Source organism: Bidens hawaiensis, unplaced genomic scaffold (assembly GCF_021521415.1).
Source record: "Bidens hawaiensis isolate Kalapana, Puna unplaced genomic scaffold, B.hawaiensis_p1.1 tig00014461_1, whole genome shotgun sequence".
Lineage (NCBI taxonomy): Eukaryota > Viridiplantae > Streptophyta > Magnoliopsida > Asterales > Asteraceae > Bidens > Bidens hawaiensis.
In genome coordinates, this window is record NW_027492256.1 from 135,940 (window position 1) to 158,560 (window position 22,621).

Consider the following 22,621-nt stretch of genomic DNA (forward strand, 5'->3'; position numbering starts at 1 on the left):
CTAATTACCACTTGTACTTGACCGTGTTAAAATTCTGTCTTTGTAGGGATAAGTCATGGTTAATACTCGAGCAGCTAAGAGAGGTGGCTCTAGTGTTCGTGGTCGTAAGCCACGTGCCGAAGCCGAGAGTGAGGTTCCTACTTCCCAGCAGGAAACCCCGATTTATGAGGAGAGGGATAACCCCGCCTTAGTTCCTGCTATGCACGCGGCTATCGCGGATGAGGTTTACCAGGTGCTCCATTGCGCCATTCCTGAGATAGTTGCTGAGACCGTCAGGGCCATGGAGGAGTCACTGGTTGGTAAGGGTTCGGATAGGGGAAGGAAGAGTACGGAGGTACAGGTCGAAGAGGAAGAGGAAGTGTGTGTGCCGAGTGGGGATGAAGATGAGGTGCGGATAGTTAGTGTATCGACCAGGGGTTGCTCGTATGGTGACTTTAAGAAGTGCAACCCCCTTCCTTCGATGGTACTAAAGACGCTTTGGCAGCGCATTAGTGGGTGAGAGATATGGAGGCCGTTCTGAGGGTTAGTAAGTGCAAGGGGGATGACATGATCACTTATTCTACCGCCTCGTTTCGTTCCGAGGCATTATGTTGGTGGGATAACTTGGCGCAAGCTATGGGTGATCGTTCGATTAGGAGGATGACGTGGGATGAGTTGAAGAAATTGGTTCTTGATCAGTTTTGTCCTCCGCATCAATTGGATAAGCTAGAACAGGAATTCTTGACCTTGGAGGCTGGTAGTATGTCGCATCGGGAGTATACCACCAAGTTTAACAAGATGGCTCTTTTATGTCCCGATTTGGTTACTCCCGAAACCAAGAGGATTAAGAAATACGTGAAGGGGCTTCCGGTGGATATTCGTAGGGGTGTGTTGACTACCGAAATGAACTCTTTTCACTCGGTGGTCACTCTAGCAGGTACACTGTATGATCAGAGGGAGAAGTTACCGCCGCCCGAGAATAGGAAGGCATGGAACTCAAATTCGTATGGTAAGCGGCCCAGGGGAAGCAATTTTAATCCGTCTGAGAAAAGGGTAAAGACTGAGACTTCTGAGTTTAAAAGGGGTGCGGCGTTCGGTAATTGCAAGAAGTGCAGGAAGCCGCACAAGGGGGAATGTAGGATTGGGTCTGGCACTTGTTTTCGTTGTGATAAGGTAGGATACCCCATTTCGAGTATCCGACATTGACCTGTTTCTGTTGTTAAGGTCTGGGTCACTTGGCATCAAACTGTCCTTCCAGTAAGGCGGGGGGGGGGGTGGTGGGGGGGTCCGGGCAGGGGACTTCCTCGAGGGGGAAGATGGATGAGAAGCCGAAGGCCAGGGCGAGGGCCTTCAACATCTCCAAGAAGAAAGCAAAAGAGGATGCGGATGCCTTCTCAGGTACTTTTTCCTTATTTAGCTTTCATTCCACGTTATAATTTCTTGTTCCTTTGAAATCGTATGTGTTAACCGTGTAGCTAAACAGTAGTATAATATCGTCCCAGGTACTTTCCTACTAGATGAGTTACAGGCTTCAGTTTTATTTGATTCGGGCGCCAGTAGGAGTTTTGTGTCTACCGCTTTCCGTTCCTTGTTGAATAAATCACCCGAGCTCGTAGTCGATGGGTTTGAGGTTGAGGTCGCCGTAGGAAAATCCGTTTTCGTGTCTAGGGCTATTTAGGGTTGTTCCATCGAGTTTTCTGGTTATAGATTTCCGGTGCGATTGTATTTGATGCCGCTTGGTTGTTTCGATGTGGTGCTCGGGATGGATTGGCTTGCGAATGTTGATGCTCAGATCATTTGTGGTCAGAAACTCGTTCGTCTAAAGGCCCCGGATGGGACTCGAATTACGGTCTTCGGTGATCGGGATGTTGCGACGCCACATATTATATCCATTCTTAAGGCGGGAAAGTTGATGCGGCGAGGGTGCGAGGCGTATCTGGCGTATGCTATGAATGTGAATACCGAGGTGGCTACCGTCGGTGATGTTCCTATTGTTCGGGATTTCCCGAATGTAATTCCAGATGATTGGTCAGATGTGCCGCTGGATCGCGAGGTCGAGTTCCAGATAGACCTTGTACCGGGCGCCAAGCCCGTTGCTCGAGCTCCCTACCGCCTAGCGCCGAATGAAATGAAGGAACTTATGGCTTAGTTGGAAGACTTGCTCGATAAGGGCTTTATTCGACCAAGCATCTCGCCTTGGGGTGCCCCCGTCTTGTTCGTTAAGAAGAAGGACTGTAGCATGCGAATGTGCATTGACTACCGTGAGTTGAATAAGCTCACTGTTAAAAATCGGTACCCGCTCCCAAGGATCGACGACTTATTTGATCAACTCCAAGGGGCCAATTGGTTCTCGAAGATCGACCTTAGGTCCAGGTATCATCAGCTGAAGATTCGGGAGGAAGATATTCCTAAGACTGACTTCCGCACTCGTTATGGACATTACGAATTTCTGGTGATGTCTTTCGGTTTGACCAATGCACCGGCTGCGTTCATGGATCTTATGAACCGGGTGTGTAGACCGATGCTCGATCGTTCGGTTATTGTGTTCATCGACGACATTCTTGTGTACTCTAAAAGTGAATCCGATCACACCGGTCATCTCAGGGAAGTGCTGGAGGCTCTGTGGAAAAACAAATTGTATGCGAAATTTTCTAAATGTTCCTTCTGGTTACGTGAGGTTCAATTCTTGGGTCATGTTATTAACCCGAGTGGTATTCTGGTTGACCCTGCAAAGGTGGAAGCCGTGAATGAATGGGAGTCTCCTAAGTCTCCAACTGAAATCCGTAGTTTTCTGGGTTTGGGGGGGTATTACCGCCGCTTTATTCCCGATTTTTTCTAAAATTGCTTCTTCTCTGACCACGCTGACTAAGAAGAGTGTTAAGTTCGTTAGGGGTACGGAACAGGAGGAGGCTTTTCTCGAGTTGAAGAACAGATTGACGCATGCCCCGATCTTAGCTTTACCTGATGGCACTAATGATTTGGTGGTGTATTCTAATGCCTCTTATCAGGGGCTTGGGTGTGTTTTGATGCAGCGAGGTCGAGTCATCACTTATGCCTCACGGCAGTTGAAGCCTCATGAGGTGAATTATCCTACCCACGATTTGGAGCTGGCGGCGGTGGTGTTTGCACTTAAGTTATGAAGACATTATTTGTACGGTGTTCCTTGCGTTATTTATACCGACCATAAGAGTTTAAAATACTTCTTTGAACAAAAGGAACTGAATATATGCGTCAACGACGATGGTTGGAGTTGATTAAGGATTATGATTTGGATATTATGTACCACCCCGGTAAGGATAACGTGGTGGCCGACGCGTTGAGCCGGAAGGAGAGACCGAAGCCAATTCGTGTAAAATTCTACCAGCTTATTCTCAAACCCGACATTTTGAAACAAATAGGCAACGTCCAGAATGAAGCATTGCAGGTGGAATGGATTATGTCAGAACGTGTTTGGGGTCAGGAGAAATTGTTGTAAGACGTCGGTGACGGGGTGAAGTATAAGGATAGTCGTTTATGGGTACCAAGGTATGGGGGATTCAGAGATAAAATTTTGGACGAGGCACACAAGTCGCGCTATTCTATTCACCCGGGCGCGACCAAGATGTACCAAGACTTGAAGAAAAATTATTGGTGGCCTGCGATGAAATTTTAGGGGGCTCAGTACGTGAGGAAGTTTCTGACGTGTCTACAAGTTAAGGCCGAGCATCAGAAGCCATTTGGGAAACTTCAGTCGTTGGAAATACCTGAGTGGAAATGGGAGCATCTTACTATAGATTTCGTGACTAAGCTGCCTCGTATTCCTAAGGGTAATTATGACACCATTTGGGTAATCGTGGATAGATTGACCAAGAGCGCCCATTTCTTGTCGATTCGAGAGACTTTTAATACTGAGCAGCTGGCCGATGTGTTTACTCGTGAGATCGTCTCTAGGCACGGGGTGCCAGTATCTATTGTTTCGGATAGGGATACGCGTTTCACCTCCAGGTTTTGGAAAAGGTTTCACGAGGAGATGGGCACCAAACTCCTCATTAGTACTGCTTATCACCCGCAGACGGATGGTCAGTCCGAGAGGACCATTCAGACTCTCGAGGATATGTTGCGGGATTGTGTTATCGACTTTGGTGGTAGTTGGGACCGTCACTTACTGTTGGTGGAGTTTTCGTATAATAACAGTTATCACACCACGATTGGGATGCCACCGTTTGAGATGTTTTATTGTAGGAGGTGTAGGACTCCAGTCTGTTGGGGTTCCATTGGTAAAAAGCAGTTGCGTAGTTTGGTGGTGGTCGAGGCAACGACTGAGAAACTCGACAAGATTAAAGCATTTATGAAGGCCGCGCAGGATCGTCAGAACTCTTATGCATATAAAAGGCGAAGGCCTATTGTGTTTGAGGCTGGGGATCGAGTTATGTTAAAAGTTTCTCCCTGGAAGGGCATTATTCGTTTTCGTAAGCGGGGGAAGCTCAGTCCGAGGTTTATTGGCCCGTTCCGTATATTGGCTCGAGTCGGTGAGGTAGCATATAGACTGGAATTGCCCGAGGAGCTCGCGGGGATTCATCCTACTTTTCACGTGTCCCATATGAGGAAATGCCTACCGGATAAAGAGGCCCATGTGCCTCTCGATGATATTGAACTCGATAGTAAGCTGAACTACGTTGAACAACCAATTGCTATCCTTGACCGTCAGGAGAGGCGTTTGAGGAATAAGGTGGTTAGACAGGTGAAGGTGCAGTGGAAACACCGTAAGGGTTCCGAGGCCACTTGGGAGTCCAAAGACGAGATGATGAAGCATTATCCGCAGTTGTTGCTGTCGCAACGGGATTCGGGGACGAATCCCATTGTAAGGGGGTGGACTTGTAACGCCCATTAATTCCGGTTTCAAGAACTAAAGCTTGTAGAGTAGGTATAACTCTTGGGACTTAACCGACGTTTCTCGGAAGCCTTTACGTCATCCCCGCTACGTTAAAAACACTTAACCTTCCTTACAAGTCGCTAAATCTTGCAAATTCGAGGGACTTGGATGAAACATATTTGTAATATATCATAAACAAAAAAAAAGAGAAACCCTAGCTGCTGCTGTTGCGATCGGCTGGATGCAGCCCCCCCTCCCTTCTTTGCTTCGACTTTTTGATCGATTCCAAGCTCATAGAAGTAGTTCAAGGTATGTACTACAATCCCCAACACTCTTTTTGTTCACCCCTAATCGTTTTGATGCTTAATTTTGCCGATACTTCTCGTTGGACAGATTTTCGGCCAAGGTGTAATTGACTCACCTCCCGTGGATAAAAATTAGAGTTTCCAGTGTAGAAAGATCCCCAGGTATGGCATTTACATCATATTAAAATTTCGTAGCCATTGGAGGTGTTTAGGTCGGTCAAGAAAACTAGGATTTACCGGGTGTAGGATTGTCAATTGTGGAGTTTGATGCGTTAATTGATCGGATGACTGACCTAATCAGTTTGTACAGCCCTGGGGGGTTTAAGGGCTGTGGAAAAATTATTTTTTTGATGCTCGGGGCTGTTGTGGTTAGTGCTTCGTCAATCGACTCGGCGGTGTGCGAATTTTCGTTTAAATGTTAAAGTAAGAGTTGTAAAAAGGAACCGTCAACCCTATCAACTCGGGTGACATAATTTTGATTAATGAAAAGATTTAAAATGGAATTTGGTCCATTTGGGGCTGATTCGTTTAACAAATGGTTTTAAGGTTTATTACACGCGCATTCGACCCGATTTGATTACCCTTGGGCCTTGGGCCAAGTGTTGGGCCTTGGGACAAGTTGTTGGGCCTTGGGCCAAAGTGTTGGGCTTGAACGGCCCATTAGGCAAGAGTGTTCTTACGGTCTAGTTTAGTAACGTGTTGTGTATAATTTACAGGCCCTTGCTTGTGATTGTGCACTTAGGGATTTCCTAGCTCGTTGCAGGTGTTCGATTGATTTCAGGTGAGTTCATGATGCCTTTTTTACTCTTTTTACTTTTGGGCTAGCATGCACACCTAAGTGTTTTCTTACACGATGAAATGTTTTTAAATGAATTTATATAGGCTTGCTAGCATATGGTAGGCCTTGGGATGTTAAATATATATATATATATATATATATATATATATATATATATATATGTATATACATTATTGCTTGGCCTATATTTGGCGATGTTGTAGTTGTTTCGACTACTGATGTTGTGTATGCCTACTTTGTGTTTGCATGCACTGATGTTACGTGTTTGGGTTGTACGTTTGCTCAACCCTAATGTTATACGTGGATGTTATATATATATATATATATATATATATATACTGTTATATATATAGAGATGTAATTGAAAGGATGTTTACTTATACATTTTGTATATGTATGTATGAGGATGTTTAGTTTTCGGTATTGATGATTTGATGGATGCACCCTTTTACTTTTTAAAACTTTTGGTATGACTATCATAACTATTACTACTGATATTATTTACTTAAAACTTGAACCCACTCAGCTCAAGCTGACTTTGTGTGCATGTTAGTGTGAGTTTCAGGTTAGGAAGTGGATGCCTTATCGCTTGGACGTACACGAAGCTACTTGGACGGTGAAGGGCATACAGGAATTGAAGTTTTACTATTAAACATTTATTTTTAAAGGTTTTTATTGAAAGATAACTATGTTGATTTTGGGCAAAATTCCCGGGTTTTGGGAACTTATTTTATTATTTATGTTTTCCGCTGATTTATACTCTGAATTGCTTATTTTAATGAAATGAATCATTTTTAAGTTTAAATATTTTACAAGTGTTTTCAATGATTACCAACTTTGGGGTTCCCGGGGTTCGGGGCCTTACAGTTGATCAGACCCTTTTTGTCAAGAAGGTTAAGGGTGACCTGATTCTAGTCTAAGTGCATGTTGATGATATTATCTTCAGGTCCACGAATGAGAATCTGTGCAATGAGTTTTCAGTGATTATGCAATAGCGATTTGAAATGAGTTTGTTTGGAGAAATGACTTTCTTTCTGGGTCTTCAAGTTGAGCAAAAGACGGACGGTACTTTGATTCATCAAGAGAAGTACGTTCACGACATTGTTTAAAACTTTGGGTTTAAGGACTCAACTGCTTTCATGACTCCAATCGCTACACGACCTGTTCTCGCTCCTGATCCATCAGGAAAACCAGTCGATCAACACCTGTATAGATCCATGATTGGTTCACTGATGTATCTCACTGTAAGCAGACCGGACATCATGTTCCCTGTTTATCAGTGTGCAAGATATCAGTCAGACCCAAGAGAATCCTACATGACTGCTATCAAGCGCATTTTCAGATACTTGAAAGGAAGACCACGTTTGGGACTTTGGTATCCAAAGGAGTCCTCTTTTGAACTTCATGCTTACACCGACAGTGATTATGGAAGTTGCAATTTGGATAGAAAATCAACATCGGGTGGATGTCAATTCCTGGGAGATCGGTTGATCTCATGGCAGTGCAAGAAGCAAGTTACTGTATCCACCTCCACAGCCGAAGCCGAGTATATAGCTGTATTCTGTTGTTATTCCCAAGTCATTTGGATCCAGCATCAGCTGCTATATTACGGTTTGAATTTCTTTGATACGACGATCAAATGTGATAATGAGGCGGCCATTGCTATTGTTAAAAACCCGGTCCAGCACTAAAAAGCCAAGCACATCGACATCCGAATACACTTTATTCGTGATTGTTTTGGTCGTAAGCTTGTGAACATAAAAGGGTCCATACTGATTTTAACTTTGCAGATCTCTTTAAAAAAGCTTTTAGTCGTGCCCGATTTTTGTTTCTCGTTGAATCGTTGGGCATGATTTCTTTTCAGTAAATTTTATCTTTTGTTTTAAAATTGTAAATATTTTTCAAATATGCCACAATTTTAGAGGGAGAAAAGTTGAGTTATGCCTAACTCATTGAGTTATGCTTAACTCATCAAAAATATTTTCAATTTACTTTAAGAAAAACAAATTTGAGTCATGCTGCCTGACTTTGTTGGCGGAGTCAGGTGCAGCAGGATCTTGTATGTATTCTTGATCATGTGGAGGTGATTGAGTGTTACCTCCACCTCCACCTCCTGTTGCACTGCCTCCAGCGTCTCCACCATCTCCACCATCATTATCATCATCATCATCATCTTCATCAAAGCTATCGTGAACATTGTCGTCCACATCATCATCGTCCTCATCAACATCACTGTCTTCATCATCGTTATCTTCTCCTTTATCAACCCCACCAGCTTGGGCTTGCGGTTGTTCAACGTGTTGAGGACCCAAGCTGGTGCTAACACCACTGACGACTTGGCTACCCTGTTGTACAATATGACCAATTGTTGCCTCGCCCTCTGAACCAACAACCTGAACTCCTCGCATAGCCATACTCGGTCCTGCGGTAGGCTGTGATCCACCAGCCTGAGAAGTCACACCAGACCTTCTCTAACTCCTAAAAGCCGTATTAAGTCTATCCTCCAAACCATGAAAATCATCCTCATGAATACCCATAAGGTCTGAGGCAGCTTGATACTTGCTCACCAACTCTTCATTCGTCTTCAATTGTAACTCATGTATACGGTCATGCTCCTTAACTTTGGCTTGAATGGACTCAATCTCAGTTTGCAGAGTTGCATTTTCAGCAACCAGTGTATCGAGGGAGGCGGATGATGCTAGCTGATTTTCTATACTTGAGACTCTGGAGTTTGTAGCCTCATTCTCAACATCCCATCTTCTAGTTGCATCTTTGATCTTCTTATTGAGACTTGATCTGAGAGCACTTGCAGTAGGTAAGTTCATCTCAAGTGTAGCTACTCTATCTACAAGCTTCAAGTGGTCAGCCCTGAGGTTACCATTTTTTGTGGATACTTGATCCAGCAAAAGATGTTGATTCTGTTCTCGGGTGTGCAGAGTGTTGATCAGAAGGCGTTGACTCTGTATTTTGGCCTCATTTAGTTCATTCTGCCCTTCCAACTCCTGAACCCTTTCTCTCAACCGCTTTTTCTCTTTCTCATCCTCAATCTCCTTCATCTTCTTATCTTTAATAAATTTGAGGAGCACCATCTCTCTTTCGGCTCTTTTTGCATTTGATTCCTCAAGTGCGACGATCCTATCGAGGATAGGATCGGCGTATAGTGGAAGTGTCGAAGTCTTCCCTCTTGTAATGGGTTTGGGTGAAAAGATAGTGGTTGGTGGGGTGGTGGACAGGATAGGTGGTGAAGTGGTCTGAGTAGGCAGTGTAATGGATTGGATGGGTTGTGATAATGGTGTGCAGGTTGGTGGTGTTGGCTGTTTCTCTGGTGGTGAGGTGATGATGGTTTGGCTCCATAGGCTTGTTGATTGGATGGGTGAACTGAAGATGGAAGATGTGAATATTGAAGTAAAGGTGGGTTCAGTGGTAGTTTATGTGGGTGGTGGTGTGGTGTGGTATAACTCAGGCCCTGTTTGGGTTGGGTGTGCTTGTGGAGGTGGTGTGAATAATTTAGGTGTAGTTTGGGCTGGTTGAGGTGGAGTTGAGGGTTTTGGTTGTGATAGTGGTGGTGAGGTTTGAGGTTGGTCTTAAGGTGGTGAGGGTGGTTTTTGAGGTAGGAAGGTTGAGATAGGTTGGTCCTTTAGTGAGTGCTCGGGTGTGGAATCGGGTGAGTCATGAAGTAAGGTTTTGGTTTTCTTGGCCTCGGCTTTCTTTTGGGTAGTGGGTTTCCTATAGGCTGGGATTTAAATTTTAGCTACATCTAAGTCTCTAAGTACTTGGGCTATGGTTTCCTTGGTAACTACAGGTGGGGCAGAGGGTTTACCTTTAGAGGGAAGCTTGACGACAAGCTTGGAGGACATCTGGGAGTCTCCAAGTCTCTTGATACGCTTCAAGAGAGGCTGCTCTTCCTCCTCTTCTTCCTCAACCTCCTTTGCCTTGCCTTTACTAGAAGAACCACCAACAAAAGGTTTGTCAGTATCCTTCCTTTTCAAGTCATGCTTAGCCTTTGTTCTGCCCTCAGCTGGTTCATCAGATGACACTTGTTCAGCTTCAACCTCAGGCTCAGAATCAACCAATTCTCCACTTTCAACAGAAGCCTCATCCCCAGCAGGCTCTGTCTCTTTAAATAATCCAAATTTAGGACCCGGTCTTGGTCCTTCATATTGATGTCCCCTGCCCTTGGTGCTCAACAGCACACCAAAAATCGATGTCTTGATCTCATTAACGTGATAGGGCTCTGGAAGGGATTTCTTGTCTTTGGCTTTCTTTGACCCTGGTCTTGGAACATCTGGAATCAGATCATCTAGAAGCATCTATACAAATCTCGGGTACATTAGCCAGGTTGCCTCACCCTTAATATTTACCAACATGCACAAAAATATCCTTCTTGAGTAGTTGAACTCCTCCCTTCTTGTTAAAGCAAACATAATACAAACCCAATCGACTCTCATACTATCAAAACCCCCCACGAATATTAGCAAAGCAATGAGTGACTATGTGGAAGAAAAACCTCCAGTATGGTGGGAGGTGTTTCTTCTCGAAACTCCTCCATTCCGTGTCGTATCCCATACTCGTCACAAAATCCTCCAACTTCGTCCTGTCACCCTTTCCATAGGTATAAGTCGGTTCATCTGAGATCTTCAATACCCGTGTTATATCTACTTCAGTTATCTCCAATGCCTTTCCTGCAACCTTGGTAGTGAAGAACAGAGAGTCATTAGCCACTTTGGCAAAAGCCCAGAAATCCAAGACCCATTTGGAATAAATGGCCGGATTGGCAGTGATGGCATATGCAAGAGGTGATTGCCTGAGCCCCTTGACCATTGAAGTGAATACTTTGTCTGCTTTGGCCTTAGGCAACTCGAGATCACAATATAGATTATGACCCTGAAATCAGACCATAAGGTCATGAGAATCATCAGCAAAACAAAATAAGTTACATATATATATATGAATTAAGTATTTACATATTACTTAACTTAATTAATTACTTATAGTTGATTAATTATGTACACATTAGTTTAATAAGTTGAGAGGTTGATTTTAGACTATTTACAAATTATTAAGTCCAATAAGTAAGGTTTAACAGTCCATAGTAGTCCAAGATTCCAAACAGTCTATCAGTCTAAAACAGTCCAGTAGCTAACATCCTTATCCTTCTGAAAAATTTACTAAGTGTAAGTTTTCCGCATGAAACCTATTTCGCTTCGCATGACCAGACGAAGCGAAACAAAGATTCGTTTCGCTTCACATGAACAGGCTAAGTGAAACAAAGATTCGTTTCGCTTCGCATGACCAGGCGAAGCGAAACCAAGATTCGTTTCGCTTCGCTTGAACAGGCGAAGCGAAACAAAGATGCATTTCGCTTCGCATAACCAAGCGAAGTGAAACCCCATTTCATGCGAAAAAGTTCCTTAGTCCTAATTTTAAATCCCTTTTTCTTTCCTCATGGTCATCAAGACCCGAATTTAGTTTCTGGAGAGTTTGGGTCAAAACCCCTTACTTTTACATGGTCAATCGGACCCCATAACCTATGAACAAAAACCTAGATATGCAAACTTTGCACAACAAACCTAATAACTAAAATTAATCATGTTTATCAACACAGATCATAAAGATTTCCGAGCATGAAATCAACACAGATCATGAAGATTTTTCTTAGATCTAGCTGACGGTTCATAAGAACCGCCGTCTCGATGCACGAGAATCCAGAAACAAAGATGAAGAGATGATCCACTGTGTTTATGAAGTTATATCGAGGGAGTTGGATCTGGATTCAACGCCATGTACGATTATGAGTGGTCGGATCTAAAAAATGTAAGATGAAGATGGGGTTTGAAGGATAAAGATGAGAGAGAAGAGAGAGAGTGGATGAAAAGTATTTGGTGAATAGTGAAAGTAAATTTGGTGACCCATATATATAGGGTCAGCCTATCTCGCGATAAGGTCAAAACATCGCGAGTATTCACTGATAATACACTCTCGGTCCTCTGTCTTTAAAAATATTTGCATTTTTAACCCCGAAAAGCATTTACCCACCGAATCCAAGCACTTGTTTATTTATTTGAATTTTCTTTTGTCGGTCCGTGACTGTTAACTTTTGCAAGATCGATCTCTTTGTCAAAACAAAAACATAAAAACAAAATAAATGAAGACAACAATAATAATAATAAAAAAAACTATACTTTAAAATAAGAATAAAAATAAAAAAAATAAAATTAAGATAAAATAAAATAAAGTAAAAATTAAAAATAAACCTTAAAATATTAAACTATACATGTACTTAATATTTGTAGAAAACAAAAACAAAATAAAATTAAATTAAAATATCCTTTTAAATTAAAAATAATATTGAATTAATTTACATATATCTTTTCTTTAGTCAATTTACAAAGAACAATCGCGACATGGAATAATATTGATTTGCTAAGCCCTAGATCGCGTCTCCATTTTGAAATTATTATGACATAAATTCATCATCGACTGCAGATATTGTCCACCTTTTGAACTTGGCAAGTGTTTGATGTTAACATGATACATTTAAGGTTCAATTAGGCACGGCACTTATGTGGTCCCCACTTAATCAAACATGTTACTGATTCCATCATATCTCAGGCTTACTTTGTGTTAACATATCACCTCAGCTTGACTTAAACCTTTCTCATTTGATCACAGTACTCTTATTAACACACTAGACACTTTGTACTTTGTACACTCGACATTTTGTGCTTTGCACACTTGACTCGATCTAGAAAAGTTAAAATAAAGAAGAAGATTCAGGCCTTAACAATCAGATCTTGTATGACTACAGACAGAGAAAGTCCAAGGCTTGAATCAAAATAAATGAAGAAATAAAGCAGAAGTTAAAATCCTAAATTACTCTTTTTCTGATTTATCATTTTATTTTTCTGTTTTTCTTTTTCTTTTCTTGACTCTTTTGTTTTTCTCTTTCTTGCCTTTCTATGAGGCTTTTCTTGAATCAAATGAAAATTAAAATTGACACATATTTCATAAGACAACTGTGATCAGGTAAAGAAAGGCTTGGGTTTGACATTATAATTACATTTTTGCCTTCATGAATATGACTTCACGGAATCATGTAACCGCTTCTTAAACGTATAACCGCTAGCAATGACAGTTGTTTAAGTTTATATCACCCAACACTTACGTGTTTGTCAAGCCTATCTACACATTGATGAATGACCTTATAGCCTTTTGTTCTACTCTTTTAACGCACTAGAATCATTACATACCAATGTACTATCACTTTCCTCAGGGTTGGATCAAATTCTTAATTGAAAATTTTTAATAACCGACTCCCTCTACTAAGGAGCTCCCTCTAAACGGGATAAAACTTTTTGAATTTTCTTAAATAGGAGTAAAGATGAAATTAATATTATATATAGAAATGAAAATCTTTTAGTTAAGTCAAGGGACTTGATTTTTGTTTTAGTCAAAGTAAGTTTGAAATCTTTTTGGTGAGTTAAAGTTGACTCATTTTCTTCCTCTAAAATTGTGACATATTTGAAAAATATTTATAATTTTAAAACAAAGATAAAATTTACTCAAAAGAAATCATGCTCAGTGACTCAACGAGAAACAAAAATCGGGCACGACTAAAAGCTTTGGTAAAGAAATCTGCAAAGTTATAGTCAGAATGGACCCTTTTTATATCGACAAGCTTACGATCAAAACAATCACGAATAAAGTGTATTCGGATGTCGATGTGCTTAGTCTTTGAGTGTTGGACCGGGTTTTTAACAATTGCAATGGCCGCCTCATTATCACCTTTTATCGTGATTCCATAGAAATTCAAACCGTAATCCAGCAGCTGATGCTGGATCCATATCACTTGAGAGCAGCAGCTGGATGCGGCAATGTACTCGGCTTCTCTTGTATTGCCATGAGCTCAACCGATCTCCCAGGAATTGACATCCACCCGATGTTGATTTTCTATCCAAGTTGCAACCCCCATAATCACTGTCGTTGTAAAGCATGAAGTTACAAAGGAGACTCCTTTGGATACCAAAGACCTAAACGTGGTCTACCCTTCAAGTATCTGAAAATACGCTTGACAGCCGTCATGTGGGATTCTCTCGGGTCTGACTGATATCTGGCACACCGACAAACAGGGAACATGATGTCTGGTCTGCTTGCAGTGAGATACATCAAGGAACCAATCATTGACCTATAGAGGTGTTGATTGACTGGTTTTCCTGATGGATCAGGAGCGACAACAGGTCGCGTAGCGATTGGTGTCATGAAAGCTATTGAGTCCTTGAATCCAAATTTCTGAACAATGTCATGAACGTACTATTCTTGATGAATCAAAATCCCGTCCTTTTTTTGTTCAACTTGTAAGCCCAGGAAGAAAGTCATCTCCCCAAAGGAACTCATTTCAAATCGCTTCTGCATAATCTCAGAAAACTCCTTGCACAGATTCTCATTAGTGGACCCGAAGATAATGTCGTCAACTACACTTGAACAAGAATTAAATCACCCTTAACCTTCTTGACAAAGAGAGTTTGATCCACAATGCCTCTTTTGTGTCCATTCTTCACTAGATGATCAGCCAATGTGGCATACCATGCACGAGGTGCTTGGTGAAGACCATAAAGTGCTTTGTCAAGACGGTAAACGTGATCAGGATGACTTGGACCTTCGAAACCTGAAGGTTAACTGACGTTGATATCTTCTTTTACTTTTCCGTACAAGAAAGCAGTCTTCACGTTCATTTGATACACTTTGAAGTTCATGTACGAGGCGTATGCCAGAAAGATACGAATTGCATCTAATCTAGATACCGGTGCATAGACTTCATCGTAATCAAGACCTTCACATTGCCAAAAGCCTTGCACAACAAGCCAGGCTTTATTTCTAATGATCACCCCCTTGTCATCTTTCTTATTTTGGAACACCCATTTCGTTCCGATCGGCTTCTTATGTTCTAGCTTCTTCACCAGCCTCCAAACATTCGACTTCTTGAACTGTAACAGCTGTTCTTGCATGGCCTCGACCCAAGAGTTCTCTTTCAATGCGACTTTGTAGTCCTTGGGTTCCACCTGTGAAATAAAACAAGCAAAAAGACATCTCTTAATAGTAACAGAGGTGCTGCGTGTTTGAATGCCAGCGGATGGATCTCCAATTATGTTCTCAATTGGATGTCGACGATGGATCGGTAACTGTGGAATTTGCTCAACGCGCTCGACTGGTGTTGCCTCTAGCTGAATGGTCAAGCTCTCTATGGGATGGAAAACAGTGGTTGCAGGGAAAGAAGCACTTGGTTGAGAATCAATTTCACTTTCTTCTTGATTAACCAAGTGTTCTGGAGCAATGGGACCTTCCCATAGGTTGTCATAGAATGGCACCACGACGGCTGGAACAGAGGTTGAGTTGGTGTTATCAGTAGCTTCGTTTGGACTGAGATCAACCTGCACATTTGATGCATCAACCTCCATTGCAGGAACTTGATTATCTTCTTCTAAGGGAGGTGTGGGAACAGATTCCACCACACTAGGTTCTGCAGGAGGTAGCTCTGCTTGTTCGACTTGAAAATTTTCTTTGTTGTCGGGTGACACATATGAGTCAGTATCTGAATCAGTGATGTATTCAACAACGGGCATCTCGGTGGTGTCTGCAGAGGGCTGCATATTATTAACCGGGGCTGGTTGATTAGCCATAGGTTATACATTAAGTACAGGTGCAGGAGCAGCTATATTTACATCATCAAGATCTCTTAATAGAGCTTACTTCAAGATAGATTGATCATCAGCAGGTTGAACTGGTGCAGAAACAACAGGGGAAACTGATGGTACAACTGGTGTCACATACATCCCACGAAACTGCTTGAACAAGCTTTCATAATCAAACATCCAGTCAGGACCATTGTGTGTATTGGTAGGGTTCAATTCTTGCCAATCAATGTTGAAAGACTCCAAGATCACTCTAGTTTTCTTGTTGTACACCCGATAAGCACTTTTTTCAGCAGAATAACCAACAAAGTAGTACTCATCCACCTTTTTAGCAAACTTGGAGGTTGTTCCAGCATTGGTTTAGGGTATGGTACAGGGACATCCAAACATTCTAAAGAAATTTACCCTTGGCTTTGTTCCATAGAAGACTTCAAACGAAGTCTTGTTCAATCTTTTGTTCAGAAGCACACGATTCTGGGTAAAATATGCAGCATTGATGGCTTCACCTCAAAAAATCAATGGTAGTTTGGAATATGACCGCATTGTTCGAGCGGCTTCATCCAAAGTACGGTTTCATCGTTCAGCCACCCCATTTTTTCGGGAGTGTAAGGTGCGCTGAATTGACGAAGTATTCCCTTGTGGTGGCAGAATTCATTCACCACTTTGTTGCAGAATTCTGTACCGTTGTCACTCTGATACACTTCACCTTCTTGTCAGTTTGATTTTCAACTAGGACGATGAACCTGAGCAGAAATTGTGATGTCTCATCTTTGTGCCCTAACACAAATGTCCAACTGAAACATGAAAAGTCATCAGTAATAACCAAACAATATGCTTTTCGACCTATTGCCAATGGTTGAATTGGACCAAAGAGGTCCATGTGCAACAGTTGGAGAGTGGAGTTTATGGAATTGATAGTCTTGGGTCTGTGAGGGAGTTTGTGCTGTTTATATTTGGAATAAGATAAACATTTTTCAGTACAATGAAAAGATTTTACAGGTAAACCCCTCACATGGTCACCTTTAACTAACTTATTCAAGTTCTTAAAGTTGACGTGACCCAAACGTCGATGCCATAAAGATGAATCGTTCTCCGAGGCCTTGGACATCAAACAAGAAGCAGAACACATGGAATAATTGCTTCTCATGTCCAGAATGTAGGCATCATTGTGCCTCGGAGTACACAACATGATCCACTCTTCAGGGACTTTATAACCTGGTTTCAATATAAGACATTCATTTTTAGTAAACAGGGTTGAGAATTTCTTATTACAAATTTGAGATATGCTGAGCAGGTTGTGGTTGAGCTGTTCCACCAGATTGAACTCATCAAATGTCAGAGTACCATTTGAGACCTTTCCTTGCATTTTTATATCTCCTCCAATGTCACCGGCAAAGGAAACGTGCCCGTCGTCGAATGGTTTTATGTCAAACAACAGTGACTCGTCTCCTGTCATGTGTCGGGTGCCGCCACAGTCTAAGTACCAAATACTGTTGACAGGCCTTCCAGGCTGACCCTACAGACACGAACAACCAGTTAGTGGAGGGTTTCCCGAGACGCACTTGTCTCGGGAAAATTAAACATAAAATCACCAAGTTTAATTTTATGATTTCTGAAAAATATAATCCTTTGGTGAGTTAGAATCTGAAGAGCAATCCCTCGAGGAACTTGAATTGTGATTTCCTCAGTTTTGAAACAGTTTTCTGGATTGTCTTCGTTTTGGTTTAGGTTTAACTACAACATCTTCTTGACTAGACTTAGTGAAAACCTTTGAAGGGTTCTTGGGCTTTTCAGCTTCAGATCCCTTCGCTAACCTCTTCCTTTCCCTTCGGGTCAGCCAGAAAGGTTTCTTGGGTTTCTCAGTTCTTTTGGGTCTGAAATCCGTCTTACTGGGTGAAGTATAAGTTTGGTTAGACATTTTCTTAGTTTGAGCAGGAAAGTTAGGAAATGTCTGACCAAACTTACCGTTGAAGTCTCTTTGTTGCTTATGCCAGTTCTTGCAATGTCTTGTAAGATGAGATGGATTTCCACAAACAAAGCAACATTTTCTTTGATTGCAGTTATAGACATCTTGATCACTGATATATGTGGGATAAGGTGATATGGTCGGGTTAACATGTTGGTAACATCTATCTGAGTGATAATTATAAACGTTTGAATGATGAGTTGCAAAATAATTTGATTGCCTAGGTTTCTGTCGAGAGTAGTAATAGGCACTATCAAACTGATCATAATATTGAGAATTGTTGTTGTAGTTTGTATCTTGAGAAAATGAGGTTTTCTTCGGTGGCACATATTTACAGGAAGTGTTTAGTTTTTCATTTTCAAAACTAGATTTCTCTTTAGTCAAGTTCTCAAAATGATGATCAGTTGATGAGCAGCTAGGACTAGTCTGTTCATCAACCTTGACTACAATGGTTTCGTCAAAAATAGTTTCACATTCTGAATCGGAAGAAGAACATTCACTTTCATTACAAACATTTGTACAACATTCATCACAAGAAGTTTCACAAAATACAGCTTTTGATCCTGACATCAAACTTCCTAACATTGACTCACACACTTTATTACAAACAGGATTGTTAATTGACTTTGTTAGACCCACACAGGACTCAAAACGGGTTTCTAACTCTCCTTTTGGCTTACAACCCTGGTTAACCTTCTCACAAACACCATTGATTATATCACCTGCTCCACAAGACACGTTGACATTAGACTTATCAGATGATTGAATTGGAGCAGCAGTTTTTGATGCTGCATGAACAAATTTCACTAGTTTTGGTACTTTACCAATTCCATATGCCATTTATTCATCAGGAAAAATATTATAGCTAAAGTGGGGCAAACTAGTATAATTATCATTCATTGGTGGAGGCACCGCTGAATAATCATATCCTAACCCGCTTTAACTTTAGTACTTCTTTGGGCTCCGACATTATCATCCAATTCCTCAGATGACGCTTCAAATCTTTCAACTTGTTTTTCCTTTTCTCTTTTATCAGAAGCATCAAGTTTTAATTTCTCAATTTCATCTTTTAACTCATTAATTATATTTTTATAATAGATGACATCTTGCTCCTTTACAAAATTTTTAATTTTAAGAATTGCCACATCATCATGGTGAGTTTTTATCTTTTCAACATAGATCTTGTCATCTTGGGAGACAATGGCCCTTGTGTTTGAGCTTGAATTGCCCTTATGTGGATGATTACCAATTCTTGGAGCTGAGCTGCTTGGCTTATGCACCTCATGCTTCTTTCCAGCAGCTTTACTGTTTTCTTCCTCAGTCACGTCAGTCACACGAATATCCATTTTCTGGCTTTGACGGATTTGTGCATTCTCGTGAAAAGTGCCCCATCTCACCACAGTTGTAACATCGTAGGTTCGACTTGTCAAACCCAATCCGCTTCCTGTCTGAATCATTGAAGCTGTCTTTCCCATACATCTTCATGAAGTTTGTAGCTCTATGCATGGCCATTGCCATTTGGTACTTGATATCCATCTTTTCGAGATCCTTTTGATTGATGTCTCTCATATCCCCAATCTCGAATTGTGGTGGCAATAGATTTCTTTGCATCAACTCTTCATGGCTTGACAGAAAAGCATGAACTATTGAGATGTTTGAGTCATTCAACATGGGTAGTGCTTCACAGTAGCTGGAGCTTTTGCTTAGCTGTTTCTTTGATGACGATGAAATTCCATGGGCCTTCAAAGCTTGCTCAACTGCACTATCGACTGCCTTTTGAATTGAGGTAGGCTCACATGATCCAGATTGACTTCCCGTTGAGATAAAGGCAGTAGTTTGTGGAGGAACACTTGAGGAGTACTTCGGAGTGTTCACAGGGTACACATTTTGCTAATTGTTGATGTAGTACTCATCCCAGCTTGATTAAGAGAACTCAAGTGTTGTTCATTCTCATCTGTTCATCCATTTCAAATGACTTGATAGTGGAAATCAAATCAGTGTTTGTCATGCCATTCAAATTTGTGGTTCTCTTGATTGTGACTGTATTAGTACTCCAGCTGTACGGCAATGAGTTGTCTTAGAGTTTGGAATGTTAACGCTAGCAGCCCTGATTTTAACCATCAACTTTTCAAACCTCTTAACCAAGTCCAACACACCTTCACCTTGACGGTGGTTGAACATAATGAATTCTTCTTTTAACAGGGCTTTCTTATTTCCCCTTATTTCAGCATTGCCCTCAACCTTCTCAACAAGTGCATCCCACAAACCCTTTGAACTTCTGTGTTCATGTAAAGTCTCAGTGATCTCATTTGAAATACAAACTGTCAAAATGAGATATGCTTTCTTGTCTTGTGCAAATAGGTCCCTATCATTTTGATCATAGTTTTCAGGAGCCATTAGTTGTTCCCCAGCTTGTGTAACAGTCACGGGAACATGAGGACCTTGTTCAAAACATCTCATTAATCAGTTTCAGTCAATGAGATATAGTTCATGAACCTCCATTTAAAGTCGGCAAAGTCATCATCTTGGGTCATGTACTTAGGAGGTTTTTGAGGTGTTCCACTTTGTTTTCTAACAGCAAATACCCCTTTAACAATTCTGAATCAGTGCTAGTCATGCTCTCAGTAGTTACAAACACTTAACGGTCTTTAAACTGTTCAAAAATCAAGCCGAACAAGTTTTTTCGCGCGAAACAATCTTCAAGCGAAACTAAAAACTTAAGTCAAGCGAAGCAAAAAAGACTTAACCCGGGCGAAGCGAAACGGTGAATAGTAATGCACAGTGAAACTGTTTCAAGCGAAGCGAAACACAATTCCAAGCGAAGCGAAACCCCAAGCGATGCGAAAAAGCTTAGTTTCTAGAAGCAGTCTTTCTTGGGATCTGTTCACATAATTTTGTTAGTTCTTGCAAAGGTTGTTGCATTGATGTCCATGTCATGAGAAGCGAAAAATTACTTGTCAATTTTAACAATTTTAAAGAACCCGTAACACTTGTTTTTAACACTTTTCAACCCAAAAACTTCAGATCTAAGGCTAGTATACTTGTTGTTTTTACCAAGAACACCTTCTAAGATATCTTATGAACTTTTTAGCCGAATGTTTTTGTATTTTTGTAGTTTTTCTTGTTTTTATGGTTTTCATTGTAAGAAGCTTTCTTATCCTCTTCTCAAGATCAAAACCCAAGGTTGTGATCCAAAAACCCTCAACAAGTGAGCCGAGACTCTGATACCAATTGTAGGTCCCATGGCAGGTGGATCTAACAATGTTCTTGGATCAACCAAACTTAGTGCTAGGGGAAATCACACTAAGCAACCTAAGAGGTCTCGGATCTTGAGTATTATGTTCGGGTTTTAGAGAGAGAGAGAGACGAGAGAAAGTGAGAGAAAGAAAGTGTGTACGTGTTAGAGAATTTGGCCAAAGGTTCTTTTCTTCTCATGGCGTGCTCCTATTTATAGAGGAGCATGCATGAGAAGCATGTCATTATCATCAATGCCCAATGGGCTTGTTTACATAGTTTTCCCTTGGGCCATTTCCCTCGTGCTTCAAACATACAAAAACATACATTCAATACAAAAGACTAACATATACAAAATGGGGCTAACATAATTCAGTCTCTAATCCAAAATTGCCGTCAATTTAGAGCACTCAGAATAACAGGCTGCAAAAGGCTTTAAAGGGTGTTCTTCCACATTAGTTGGCTTGTTTAGAGGCCAACTCTTGTGAGCTGATTTTTACAGGTTTAGCAGATGTTGTAAGTGGAGGGGGGCTAGAATATCTAAATCTTGGTAGTGTTTGACAAAATAGTAAGACGGGACATGCACTTGCGGCCATTGGTTCAGGACTTGCTGCAAATCTTAAAATCCTTAGCATCTTGGGGGAGCCGTTTTGTTGAGGATGATGCAATCATAAGCATCTCAAAAGGATGTCCGTTGCTTCAAGAATGGGACTTAACATATTGTAAAAATATTACAATCTCTGTTTGGGAGTTTATTGGATTGTATTGTCTAAGTTTGGAGTGAATCCATGTGAGCGGTTGTTCGATGCTCTGTGATAGAGGATTACTAGCTCTCGGCAGTGGCTGCAAACACCTATCTGTGATATACATGGGAGACTGCCCGCTAATCACTCCATCTGGGATCCAACTTTTTAATATAAAATGTGCGAATGTGGAGATTATGATGGAGCCAGGTGTGAAGAGTATTCTCCCTAGTTGGGCTTTTAAAGTAACTCCCCGTGCAGGATGAAGGAATATCAAGTTTTGAGGAAGGGAGGCAAAGGAATTACAAGACACAGACGTCTTTATGTTATTGTAGACATTAAAAATTGTGTTATGCTTTCTTAAACTTGAGTCTTTTGTGAACAACAATATTGAGCTCAAAAGTTAAATACTGCGAGCAAGACACTGGGTGTTTAATGTGTTGTTGTGTTATGTGGTTTTCTTCATTTGGGTCGCAGTCGCAGTTTAATTGATTACCCATTATGCATGTAATACTAGATCATATTTGCAATCAACACAATGTTATATATAAGAATGTAATCTGCACTTGTGTTATTGTTATTATAATTATACTTATTAATTATGATGCATGTCAATGGTTACTCTAACCGCCGCACCCTTTCGCAAAGGATACAACATTTAGGATTAGGATTATATAAATTCTTCTCATATGTAAATAAATACGTACTTTCAGATGCATTCCTGGATATGATCTTGATGTTCTTGAATCTTTTAGCATTACACCACCCACATATTACCTGCACCAAGTATCATTTTAAACCCCAACGATTTGGTTGTGAGGCACACGCATCAACCACACCAGGACGTCCAGTTGAGGACTGAAAGGCTCAAAGTATAATTATAATAGTAATAGTACTATAAAAATCTTTGGAATTTAGATTACCAAAATTTGGTTGGTATGCTTTTATAATTTTACCGTGTCTGGCTATTTTCCATGTAATCTATTTGCTGCAGCTGAAAATGAGCCTTCATTTAGAACCTAACAACAATAACCCTTCATCAGCAAAATTGAGT

At 41.0% G+C, this 22,621-nt stretch overlaps 1 pseudogene; it reads left to right on the plus strand.

Moving 5' to 3' along the window:
• The window catches only part of LOC143546723 (F-box/LRR-repeat protein 12-like), a 37,130-nt pseudogene extending 15,140 nt beyond the window's left edge, over positions 1 to 21,990 (plus strand).
• Positions 21,991 to 22,621: the final 631 nt, after the last annotated feature.